This window comes from Oncorhynchus tshawytscha, linkage group LG09 (assembly GCF_018296145.1).
Source record: "Oncorhynchus tshawytscha isolate Ot180627B linkage group LG09, Otsh_v2.0, whole genome shotgun sequence".
Taxonomy (NCBI): Eukaryota; Metazoa; Chordata; class Actinopteri; order Salmoniformes; family Salmonidae; genus Oncorhynchus; species Oncorhynchus tshawytscha.
In genome coordinates, this window is record NC_056437.1 from 81,274,188 (window position 1) to 81,288,261 (window position 14,074).

Sequence of the window (14,074 nt, forward strand, 5' to 3'; positions counted from 1 at the left end):
CCATTTCATGTTTGTTTGGAGATAAAAAGGCTTTGGATTTTTTGAAGGATTGTTTTTTTCTCTTGAATAACTAACGTGAGAGGGGGCTGAGCGCACATATTTTAAGCTTGTTTATTTTGTGTGAATGGAGAGGGCAAAGCCTTGCGCGTGAGCATCTATCCCTTTCAAAGAACTGACCCTTTCCCACCTGTTGGGGCAGGTGGTTTTGGCTCTGCCCGTGGAGTATGACATTGGACTTGGAGCCCATGGAAGATTTTGTTATTGACGTAGTGGGAGAGGGACTCAGGGATAACGGAGATGAGCATCTCGTGTCCTTACCTTTGGAAGAGGCGAGAAGCGCAGAGCATGAACCTGACACTTTTTTGTCTTCGAGCGGGCAGGACGAGGATAGGGACGACTACTCACCCACATCGAAGCGTCCTCCAGCAGCAAGTAAAAGCCCGGCGTCGGTAAAGCCTCCGTACTCCTACATCGCTTTGATAACAATGGCCATATTACAAAGCCCCAAAAGCGTCTTACCCTCAGCGAGATATGTGACTTTATCAGCCACCGATTCGTTTATTATCGTGAGAAGTTCCCTGCCTGGCAGAATTCCATCAGACACAACCTTTCTCTCAATGACTGCTTTGTCAAAATGCCCCGGGAGCCTGGTAATCCAGGGAAGGGAAACTACTGGACGCTGGACCCCAATTCTTCGGACATGTTTGAGAATGGGAGCTTTCTGCGTCGAAGGAAGAGGTTCAAACGCCAGCATTTTCGTTTCGGGGTGCTCAAGGAGCAACCCCTTGAGCCCAGTGGCTTTCACAACTTGTATAGTACTTATGGACTTGGCACAGCGGGTCTTCAGCTACCCAGTTTGGAGATATATCCGTTCGGCTTCCATCACCATGCACACTCGTCATGCGCGCCCACCATCCCACCTGTTAGCTGCCTGCTACCGGCTTTGTCGAGCCTGTTTACCCGGAACACTTTCGCTGCCAAGGCTTTTCTTCAATCACAGCAGCCTGTCACTATCGGGTCCTTCAATCCGAGCCGCTGTGCCACCTTTTCTTCCGCTTTGACCTCCTGCGCTCCCTACGCGTCCCCTGCGCTGTTCCACTCCACGGCGTCACCACATCTCGCCAGTTTACATCAAGAATATCAGAAATTACAAACTCAGCGCAGCACCTCTGACCTGGCTAAATGATCAGTGCTTGTGAATATTTTAGTTGTGTTTCAGACTTTACATTTTTAATTTGTATCTCAGGTGATAGATATTTTTGAAGCTCTTGTGGAAAAAGTTATTTGGCAAATGGTAATTAGATGGACTTTCTGGTTCATCTAGGCCTATTTGAAAAGTTCTTAAGAATGCTGTAGATGTATGCCTTGCATTGATTACATGTTTCATAGCATCTTGCTTTTTACTGTCTAATGTATGAAATTACATTTGTCAATTGAAATGCAAATATTTAACTGACGAGTTTCCTTTTATATTCGGAAAGAAATAAAGGGAAATATTTAAAACAATATATATAACTCAGTCATTTTCTTATATGCCTTTGCGTCACTGACCTGACCATGTTGGCACAATTGAAGATCTGTAATTGATGCCTTTAACAACTGATGATTGCATAGCGTATATTTTTAATCAATGGAAATATAGCTGCATTTAAAAAATTTAAAAAACTATAGTAGGCCTTAATGCGTAGTGGACTTGATTGCATCTTTCAGCAGGAAAACCATTTAATTCAAAATGTTGTTGATTGTGTAGATGACGTGTGGGTTAAATTATGTTCAGAACCTTTTACAAAATTAGGGTCATTTTAGTTTGGCTGGTTAGCATTTCTCTAATAATAAAATATGATGTTATTCAATGATATGATGTTTAGGCCTGCATGTAAAAAATGTAAGCCTATATTAGGTCAAATAAAATTCTTTAAATAATTGGCAAATTTTGACGGTATAGCTTTAAAAGTGTCTGTCGAAACAGGGACTGAGGATCAAGCGATGTGCGGAATCAGACAATATAAAGATCACATGAACGAGATGCAATATTGTGTTGACTAATCTATTCTAAATCAAGTATCCTGGAATGTTATGACTACATGTTGAGGATTTTCTGATACTACAATTGAAACATTTTATTTTTGTTCGTTTTTTATGGCTACAATATAGGCCCTACTGCAATTATTTATATATCATGAACATCTCTCAATGTGGTTGTTCTGCAGCATCTCGCTGTCGTTTGCCATTCATCCCCAAAAACTGACGCTTAAACACATTGTAAATTAATGCTCTTTCTAAATTTGAAGTCTAGAAGTAACGGTCTGTGCAGCTGCGCAGCTTTTCAGATTGTCAGTTGAGTTACACCACATCCATCCATTTGTTCAACATCGTATTATAATGGCCTGATTTTGCGTCATTCTCCACACAGCCTGCTCGATCTCAAACCAAAAATTGAAAAAATCTGTACAACACATTCAAAGACTTCATATTTTCTTGTCGGATTATGAGGTAATTTCTAAATCCGCATTTGGTTGTCTCTCTCCAAAGCATTCCTTATGAGATTTTTTCATATAAATGTTTTAATATGTTTGTATGGGAGATGTAGCTTGAGCCTATAGCTTACTATTCAAAGAGGTATACCACAAACGAACCGTTGCAAGTTGAGGATTTATTCAAATATGTGTTTAAATAGACATCGACACGACGTGATTTAATTCGGTTTTGCTTGAACCAGATTCGTGGAATATAGATCTATTAGTCAGAAAATAAAAGCAATATTACATTGTAAGAATATTAAAGCCCTATTAAAGCCCTGAGAATTCTGGATGTTTTAAAACAATATTTTAAAGTAATTAATAACAAATAGCTTTATAACTTGATAGATATCACAATCAAGTAAAATGGTGATACTGCATGCTATATATTTGTAAACATAAAAGGAACAAAACATAAAAGGAATATAAAGGTTTCCTTAGCCTCTTAATATCGTTTAAAATATCTGGAGCCACATTGGAGATGATTCTAGTACTGTTTCAACCCAAAGGAACAGACATTTCTCATGCATTATAATGAAGATTGAGTATTTGAGACAGATTATTCATGTAAATGTTGAATTATAAAATTAACCATATTTGCTGTTTTCTTTTAACATCCTTGTTTGGATTTATTGTGTGTTTTTCTTTTACTTCTATGCCAGACCGTGCTGTGTTACACTGAACATGACAGGAAGAAAATAATGTTAGGTTTCTTGGGAGGAAAGTATTTATTTAATTCTATTCTAAGTCTAGTTTAGATTGATGACTACTCTAAAGCTTTTGAAAAGGGCTGATGGATAGAAGTACAAAATCCAATTCAGTCTAATGCCGTTTGGCACCCATTGAAGGAGTTAAATAAATGTAAAAGATTGTTGCCTGATGGCGAATTGTTAAGTTGCTTGACTGAGAGAGAAATACACAATGATTTTCTTTGTGGGTCCCGTTTGAATAAGGAATAAGTTTGATTCAGGAAATGTACAGACTCGCTCATACTGGGTCACACTGTTTATTTGATCCTTTTTGTGGTCATACATTTTTTTTGCACATGAAACACTAAACGTTTATTATTGCTATTGATCATCTTAAACAGTGTGGTGGGAATTGTGGTGAAGTAACCTTAATAGATCCAGCATGAGATTTGTATCATCTGACAGTAAATATTTAGTGTTCGAATGATACTTATCTGCTTGAAAGAAAACTGAAAATACCACTAATGGGTCATTTTAGCCCATGTATCGAACAGAGACTGTATGATAACAGTGTCAGAGCCATAATGCCATCTTGTATTATGTGGTCAGTCATGATTCATCTCAGAACTCTGGTAAATTAGAAAATAGATAAAGTGTAAACTCTGGGACAGCCAGTGCCTTCATTGATTATACTAGCATCGTCAGGCCTCGGCAACATATACAGTTGAAGTCGGAAGTTTTACATACACCTTAGCCAAATTCATTTAAACTCAGTTTTTCACAATTCCTGACATTTAAACACAGTAAAAATTCCCTGGCTTCAGTCAGTTAGGATCACCACTTTATTTTAAGAATGTGAAATGTCAGAATAATAGTAGAGAGAATGATTTATTTCAGCTTTTATTTCTTTCATCACATTCCCAGTGGGTCAGAAGTTTATGTACACTCAATTAGTATTTGGTAGCAATGCCTTTAAATTGTTTAACTTGGGTCAAACATTTTGGGTAGCCTTCCACAAGCTTCCCACAATAAGTTGGGTGAATTTTGGCCCATTCCTCCTGACAGAGCTGGTGTAACTGAGTCAGGTTTGTAGGCCTCCTTGCTCGCACACGCCTTTTCAGTTCTGCCCATACATTTTCTATATGATTGAGGTCAGGGCTTTGTGATGGCCACTCCAATACCTTGACTTTGTTGTCCTTAAGCCATTTTCACTCAACTTTGGAAGTTGCTTGGGTTCATTGTCCATTTGGAAGACCCATTTGCAACCAAGCTTTAACTTCCTGACTGATGTCTTGAGATGTTGCTTCAATTTATCCACGTCATTTTCCAACCTCATGATGCCATCTATTTTGTGAAGTGCACCAGTCCCTCCTGCAGCAAAGCACCCCCACAACATGATGTTGCCACCCCCCTGCTTCACGGGTGGGATGGTGTTCTTTGGCTTGCAAGCCTCCCCCTTTTTCCTCCAAACATAACGATGGTCATTATGGCCAAACAGTTATATTTTGTTCCATCAGACCAGAGGACATTTCTCCAAAAAGTACGATCTTTGTCCCCATGTGCAGTTGCAAACCGTAGTCTGTCTTTTTTTAATGGCGGTTTTGGAGCAGTGGCTTCTTCCTTGCTGAGCGGCCTTTCAGATTATGTCGATATAGGACTGGTTTTACTGTGGATATAGATAATTTTGTACCTGTTTCCTCCAGCATCTTCACTAGGTCCTTTGCCGTTGTTCTGGGATGGATTTGCACTTTTCGCACCAAAGTACGTTCATCACTAGGAGTCAGAACGCGTCTCCTTCCTGTGCGGTATGACGGCTGAGTGGTCCCATGGTGTTTATACTTGCATACTATTGTTTGTATAGATGAACGTACCTTCAGGCATTTTGAAATTGCTCCCAAGGATGAATTTGTGGACTTGTAGAGGTCTACAATTTTTTTCTGAGGTAGGCCTTGAAATACATCCACAGGTACACCTCCAATTGACTCAAATTAGCCTATCAGAAGCTTCTAAAGCCATGACATCTTTTTCTGGAATTTTCCAAGCTGTCTAAAGGCATAGTCAACTTAGTGTATGCAAACTTCTGATCCACTGGAATTGTGATACAGTGAATTATAAATAAAATAATCTGTCTGGAAACAATTGTTGGAAAAATTACATGTGTCATGCACAAAGTAGATGTCCTAACCAACTTGCCAAAACTATAGTTAGTTAACAAGAATTGTGTAGAGTGGTTGAAAATACATTTTAATGACTCCAACCTAAGTGTATGTAAACTTCCAACTAAGGTTGAGTCACTTTCCCTGGTCAGGTAAAAGACCTCAAAGTCAAGTGCTCGTCATGCGTCAGTCAATGGGTCTGTGTGAAAGCTTTGTAGATGATGGAGAAGTCAATCCTCTTTTATCAAGAACAAATAGAGAAAGAGACAAACAAACTATCAGAAAAGCAGAGGAGTGCTGTTGATTGACAGAGAGAGAAAGGAGTGACCTTTATCTGCGGGGAACGTCACTGCACCTGACAAAATAAGCAAGACAGAAACTGTGCATGTATGTCCTCTTGTATGTGTGTTCAGCTGCCCTTTATCACACATAACATCTCCATCCCTGTCGTAAGGGAAGAAGAAACTTGACAATAATCAGTTGTGTTTGCCTTTATTTTCTTTCCTTTCCATTTTTCAAGATGGGTGTCTAACAGGATGTGAGAGAAACTGTTACTACCTCCTCTTTTTCTATCATTGGAGACCTGTTGCATTAACCCCTGGTCGGCACCACCTCTCTCCTACATTCTTTCTCTTATAGTCTCACTTTTGTTAAATGGCATGTGAAAGAAAGTTCCTAGACTGCCAATTCATTTAGAAATGAAATATGTAAAATGGCTCAGCAATTGTAACAACAATGACACTGGGCCTTAAATTGAATACATCACTACAGGAGACTCCAATCGATGTCACATTATGGTTATTCATAACACTATGAACTTGATGAATGTAGGTTTATGAGACTCCCATCAGTGATGCGTGCCCTGTTACCGCTCCAGGTTTCTACTCAGTTCCACATGGATTATCAGTTATGACTTATTATAACTCACATCTTCCCTCTGATGTAGAGGCCATTTCCTGGGAAAAGTCTGTCGATTTAGTCAGAAGTCCATTCATGCCTGACACAGTTGCTATGCCATGCTTTCATTAGAGCATTATTAATGCCAAGCCAAACAGGCAAGGTAAACTCATTCCTCCAACACCCACACTCCCCTTTCTTCCTTTCCACAGCCAGATCACGGGGCGGAGAGTGGTGCATTGTGGGATAGCCTTAGCTAATTCAGTCATTAGATGAAAAACAACGTTTCAATGTTATTCCTACATGTTATTTCTACATGTTACAATGTTTCAATGTTATTCCTACATGTTATTCCTACATTTGAAATGCATCATTTGGAATGAGTTCCCTTGAATGTTTTTATTTTCCTGAACTGTTGAGAGTGGTTTGTAAGTTATTTAAACTGATTGAATTGAAATTGATTGAAAGAGACCAAAGACAATACAAGCATTTAAGTACAGCACAATTTCAAAGGGATTATCTGTTGGCTACAGTGATCAGAATTGAGGGGGTGGTAGTATCAATGTATAGAGGGGGAAGCTACAGTAAGTAGGTGGCATTTTGAGTTAGCCTTTGAAAAGCTAGCCCTGTGCTACGGCTGATCAGAGCAGAGGTTTTCTCCTCTCACTTTAATGGCTGACTTCCACAGGCCTGGCTTGTTGGCGTTTGCTTTTCCTGGCAGGGCTGATCCCTGCTGCCCCACTTTTGAGAGTTATTCAATTATATATCCTCCACCCTCCGCGTCTCCCTCTCTCCCCTGCTTCACCGGTCTGTGCTTCACCCTGCCAGGACCAGTAAAAAAGGGTGCTGCGTTGGTGCACCGTTCTCCAGTCTCGTGCCCAAGAATTTATGTGTGTGGGGCGGTGGAGGGTAGTGCAGTGTGTTTTTGGAAAAGGGACCCCCCCAACCCTCAGTGCCAGCAGATGACAATGACATATAGCAGGAAAGCCACCCAGAAGGAGAATGATCTCACACCTCAGCCACGTGCTGAGAGAGGAGGGAGGAAGAAAAAGAGGGAGATCTGGGTAGAGAGAGGGAGGGAGAAAAAGAGGGAGAGGGGTAGAGAGAGGGAGGGAGAAAAATATGGAGAGAGGGGTAGAGAGAGGGAGCGAGAAGGTTTTATAGAGATGGAGATAAAGAGATTGCAAGGCAGGAAAAGGCAAGTAGGCATGGGGTCTGATTAGGTGCCTAATAAGACAAGGGTGAAGTTCTCTGAGTTGGTGTCGAGACATAGATTTCCTGGTGTTAATCATAGAACCCTAATGGACTTCGCCTCTATACCCATGAATTGACTAACCACACCCTAAAACCCACTGACTCCCTATATATTTCAGAAGAAACACCCAACTTCTCTCACGAAACACCAAGATCAAAAATATTCTCGCAAACAACATCAAAATATCCGCAGTTGCGCTCTGGGTTTTATTGTTAATCGAATCAGCCTCATTATAACATCTGTGAGACAAAACACAGGCCCTCTAATGCAGCCATTATGCAGTTCAATGGGTGGCATTTGGTCATGACCCCCCTACTCTTCCCAATGCCCCCCTTCAATCTTACTGGTACCCTGCTGCGTCCCAGCTGGCGACCTCATGCCCTCACCATTTTCCTGCAGCCTGGCACCTCTTAGGGCTGGTGGGTGAAGAGAGCTCTACCCAATGTGCCCAATGGTTGGGCAACAAGAATCAGGCAAGGTCATGTACTCTACCTTCTTGTCGTCATCAAGTCCAGACCCACAGGTATGGACCAACAGCTCTAACCCTAGCACAACCGTGGCCAACAAGAAACGCTAGCTAGCATATCCTCAGAGAGCTCAGATCAAAGGCACTGAGGGGTGATGTCACCCACAGCAGCCCCTTAACCGCCTATTGCACCAAATGAGCGTCATTAGCCATACAAACAAGACTAAAACCTGATGTCATTTAATCAAAAAGAAGCAGGAAGCACAATTAACATCTGGTCCAAGACGTGTCAGAGTGAGGTCAGGCTAGCCGGGCTCTGATTACAGTTGTAGTAGGCCTATGGCTTAACGAGAATAACTCTAACCCCAACCTGGCCATGATCTGCTGGCCAACTGATCTCTGAGCAAGACAGAGTGACCTGCCTGCTCCACCAGGCATCACCATGGAGACGTGATGAAGTTTGGAAAATCTGAAGTTAAAGAGTAACAGTAGGGGATAGGTCCCTCCTACAACCCCCTCTCTCCAGTTTTGGTTTTCTTCCTTCTTTCAATAACGTCTGCAGTGGCATATTACAACTTGGAAGTGGATTTTAAAGGGGCATTGAAAATGTTGCCAGAATGGGAAAAACATGAACTGGCTCAATCGAAGCAGATTAGGCAGGCGAGCCAAACCTCACGCTTTGTACAAAATAAGAAAAAAAGACTTTTTAGGTTGGTGCTCAGACCAACCGCATAGCAGGGAAGCCAAACCTAGCCCTCTCCCTCTACTGAAAAGAATGGCATCAATGACATAAAGAGAGTACATCCATTGAATTGGCACCTCATATCTCTCACCCTTTGCTACACAATGTCAACAAAGTCACTGCATCCCTGAGGGTGCTGGTGTTGGAGCAAAAGCCTTATTTTATCAGTGCTGCAGGTCTGGGTTGGGGAAATTACAAAGCTAATTCAAAGGCTTGTAAACAATGGAATAGTAACATAAGTACAGTAATTCTTACTGTATGTAATGAATGTTGTGTTATACTATGTAGCAGTGATGTGATAAAGCTGATTGCTGTGAAGTTCAGAGATTAGAGAGTAAGCGTAAAAGCACCGCCCTGCCACCCAATCTGTCGGCCAGCGAGCCGTGTTGCCTCCGTTGGTGGTCCCTGGTGTAAGCTACATTTTCCCCTTGCTTCTCTCTCCCCTGTTTTTTTTATAGCAAACACAAAATGGTTCCTAATTCACTGCTGCTAGAGGGGGGTAATTTGCGGCTTTTGGCTGAGTGTCGCAAGCCCCAAATTTGAAAAAGCTGCTCTGGGGAAGGCATTCTATAAGGCAGTAGAGCTACAGTAGGGAGAATCACTTCAATGCATCCAAAGAAAAACAGACACAGCTAAACATGATGATCTCCATACTCAAAAGGCATTTATGTAATAATAAGTTGGGGAAACTGAAACCCTTCCTTCTGAGCTTCTGCCAACAATCGGAGCTCTTTTAATTCATTGATCATTGTAATATGTGCTCACTCCAAGTAACTCTTGTTTTTAAATTGCATACACAAACATTGTCTTTGAAATGCAGTATGGAATCACCATTGTATGTCTGTTACTTTCATTTTCATAGCAGACTCTTTCTTTTGTCAGTAGAGCAGCAGTAGAGTTTGTAGAATTTAAAACCAACTGGCGAAACTTAAACATTCTGGTTAAGAGACATTTGATATGTGATCGTTCCAATTTCCGGGAGGATCTATCAAATGCCAACGGAAGTCCTCCCTCATTGTGCTGACAAATGTGAGAAAACAGTAAATAGACTATTTAATCATAGACTATTTAATCATTTCTAGTGGGATACACTGACAAAATACACACTGACATGTTGGAAAAGTAAGCAAAGAAGAGAAAACAATTAATACAACAGAAACCTACAATTGGTTGGGGTGATATCTTGTCTGTGTGTGGGAGAGAATCTGGATCTCTCTTCACACTCTGAGCAAGCAGTAACTCAGCCCAGGGGTTTCTGAGCGCTCCTAGCTCAGTCGACACAAGGGCCCTAAGAGGTGCTCATTCATTGTGATTAACAGGGTCCTCCTCTCTCTCATCCTCTCCTCGATGGCTTCCTCTCTCCTCAGGGAAAGCCTGCAGGGATGTTTGTCTCTTTATTTTTATCCGGCATGGTTTTTCACTTCCACAACAGCACGTCATTACCCAGAGTGTTTAAACGCTTAAGTACGGTTTGAAGGGGAGAGAAAAAGCACTTGCAGTGCACAGCTCTACATTAACTCTGCATCACTCAGGGAGAAGTAAAAACCTGCCCTCTGAGCAAAATGAAGTCAATAAATAAAAGTAGCGGTTGTCAGATGTCTGGAACAGCTTGAGAGGATTTGAACAACAGGGTAGCCCACCGTGTTGAAATGAGCACTGCTAACTTTGGGCCGTCTCTTCAGAACTCCCCACTACCAGTTGCTGAGCGCTATTGACTAATGAGGTTGGGCCTGGTGCATGATAAGACAGTGTTAGAGGAGCATTTAATCCATATAAAACACAGTCTGTTGAATGACACAAAGTCGCAGCAGTGCAGAAAGGGAAGAGGAGCAACAACTTAAAACAGATGGGGTAGGTAGAGCCTGATTACTCCATTGCAAGAATATAAGAGGAACATAAAATGTGTTCCTGGGTTTAGTTTGATGGGAATAACACTTTGATAATTAAACTGTGCTCAGGACTGTTGTTCATCCACAGGTTGCCTGGAACCACAGGCAGAACTCATAAAGCATGGGGCTGCAGCTGCTCTGCTACTATTTTCCCAAGTCAATGCGATTGATCATAGGTTTAGATCAGGGTAGGTCCAGAGGAAGCTGCAGGTGTGGGGAAGGGAAAACACAATCATATCTCAAGTCAAACAAATGGCATCTCCACTGATGGAGATGGATGGAGGAGCAGCATTCCAATCGATGCTGGAGATCTCCACTCCTCAGCCCTGGGTGCACTCAGCTGCATGGGCCAAACATCTGGAGAGGGAAGGAGGGAGAGAGGGAGTGAGGGAGGTGAAAGCTGTTAACTGATCCGCTGTGTTTATCTAAAGAGGCACGGGACTCCTGCGGAGGAGGGAGCCCACGAGTGAGCCTGTGTCAGGGAGGAGAGTTCACGCCCTTGTCCCTGTTCTCTCTCTTTTTCTCTGCATCCTCATCCCCCTCACCCTCCTGGCCAGCTGAATGGAGGGAATGCCGGTCGAAGAGGGGATGTTGGTCTGGTCTCTGGTGCAGACACTGGTGGCAGGCCGCTGCAAAACACAGCATGACCACTTCCTCAGCAAACTGCTCCTCTCTTCTCCACAGTTCTTCCCTCTTCGTTCCCTCTTTCCCTCCCTCTATCACCCTCCCCATGTCTCTTTCTGATGCTCAGGGAGCAGGAGACTAAACCATACTTTTCTCTTTTTTTGGGCCTTTCCCCTGTCTTTCCCCCAGCAGCCCTATAAAACGCTGCCCCGGTCTTGTTTTCTCTACAAGTCAAGGGATGAGCTGGGGCTCATAAAGTGGGAGCTCAGAGGGCAAGCGGAGGTCTCAGGCTCTGTAAAAGTGCAGTGGTAATGGGGGGGGGTCTGGTAGAGGGAAAATATAGAGTTGTACGTAGGACACCTTGGGAGCATTTGATCCCTGCGAACGTGCTCGGTCTGGGGAGGACACACTCTGTAAATTTCCCTCCCATGTGCAGTGTTCTCAGTAACGGCAGCCCGCGCTCGTAAAGAACGAGACAAGAAAATATAGGGATGACAGGTGCCAAAAGTGGGAATGTGAAAAAGTTAATGATGAAAAACTATCACTGTGTGTGTGTTTCTCTACGTGTGTGTTTTTTTCTGTGTGTGTGTGTGTATGTGTGTAAGTGTGTGTGTGTGCGTGTGTGCGTGTGCGTGCGTGTGTGTGTGTGTGTTTATACTGCTGATGGCACCTTGGAGGATTTATTTAAACAGATGTGAACCCTCAGTGCCAGGTTGACCTCAGGTCCTACTTGGCTACACTGAGCCTGATCTATTTGCCCTGGAAAAATAACACTCCATTTAACAGACTGACCTGTGGAAAAAGAGCTCGCAAATACATTGTAACAAGTCCAGAAATAAAAGACTACACTCGCTCAGTTTCACATGTTGCACATTATACTTTTGTAATTGAATATTAATATGACCCAACATACAGTATACTGGATTGCAGACAGAAACTATATATGAGTCTGTCTTTGTCCTTGTCCTCTGTACAGGATTTGAGCAGAGTTACAGTAAACCTGGGAGGTATATATCCTTTCAGACTCAAATATAAAACACTGGATTTATACACTCATTGACCGACAAAAGAACTTTATACCAAATGTACTGCACGTTAACCACACAGCATGAGAGTGGGTAGTACAGGGGCTGCAGACAAGAGCCATAAAGAGAGGACATTTATGTGGCGGAGTGGCAGAGGGGAGGTCAGAGCAAGAGTGAAGTGTGGAGGGGTCAAAAAGAATGGGGAGACAGCAATGTTTGGAGAGGAGACAGGAGAGAGCAATGCTAATTTATACCCTGCTAATTGGAAACAGCACAGCTCTCCACCTGAACCGCATTCCGGGGCCCTATGACCAGCCCAGCACTGGGCCCGGGCGGGCAACGTGGGAGGGTGATGAGGTCCAGGGGGATGGAGAGGTGGAGGAAGGAGGTTAGGGTCAGTGTCAATGGCAGCTTTGTTATTGGGGAGGATTGCACCCTCGCCCTATAGATGGGACAGGGGTGAGTGTGTGTTGGAAATGTTCAGGGGGTCACTTTGTTGTGACAGTCCCAGACACTAGGCTGTAGAGGGACCACCCTGCCTCAAATAAGGAAAAATCAACACAATCTGTTACTTCTTCAATCTGACACGATCTAACAATCTACATGACGCAATGAGCTCACTGACCAACCGACTTCAGCAGTCTAAAATTACTAGGCAAATAAATATGACAGCCTCCATAGATAATTACTGTTGTACAGAGACCATGTTGAACCACGTTGAGTCATGGCAATAGACGTGAATACACAGATTAGTTTTTCAAATTATGGCTGTGAGTTACTGAGTTTAGTGTCTGTAATATTTCAATGAATGATGAAGTGTTCAGATGTTGGCTGCAAGTATTCTGGCGGTGTGATGGAAATGAAGTAATCTTGGAATGTAGATTGAAAAAACATTGACGTTTCTTGATGTGCTTCATATCTGAACGGCAGTTCTACATGATCTGTTCACAGGGCTCTGTCTGTGTCTAATGTAGGCCTATGGCCCCATTTAGGCCCATTTTCCTAATACTGCTGTATGTGCTATTGATAAAGCAAACCATACAGTCACTGCTAAGTGATGGGCTGTCAGCATCCACACAAAGACAGGCTTCACTTAATACACTGGGTATATAAGAGCAAAGAATAGATAACTAGATATGTGCAGAAAAGCCAAATTCCTCCAAAACAAAAACAAGACCGGAGTTGAAAGACACAACGCTGAAGTCAAACATATGGGGAGCATATTGGTCGCAGATTTCTGATCACACAAATACTACTTTTCCTTCTCCTTCTGGAGGGAACATAATACAACAAAGATTGAAATGTGGGGGAGGCTGTTTTGATTCCCTTTAAAGGCGTGTCAGTTGTCTGCCTCACTTGAGGATATTTGGGAGAAAATTATTTTTTTTTCTTCTTTTCTTTTTTTTCCCAGTTCACGTGATTGACAACTTGAGTCTGCACACATGGATGAGTGTGAGTCTCTTGTGAATTATTGTGTGACACACACACAGTTCTACTGTAGTGGTCTGTAGACAGACATTTGTCCATTGAATCTGCGATGTGTGCTTTTTTTTCTATCTAGCATCTATTCCTAGCAGCACCCAGCACCGAAGCACATCAAAGTAGCCCCGATCTGTCTGTTTCTCACACGGTTTGTCTCTCACACTCTGATTTCTCTCTCAAGCCCATGCCTTTAAACAAACCATGCACAAACTGAAACACACTTGTGTAGGAATATGCTATGTTAGGGATTAAACATTTTCTTTAGATCATGTTTAGATTATATTTTCATATTTTCATGGCAGTCTTGCAAACGCTTTATCTCAGACTGAC

The 14,074-nt window shown here is 42.5% G+C and overlaps 1 pseudogene; it reads left to right on the forward strand.

The window, feature by feature from the left end:
- LOC121847242 lies at positions 1-1,803 on the forward strand (annotated as a pseudogene).
- The last annotated feature ends 12,271 nt before the right edge of the window (positions 1,804-14,074 follow it).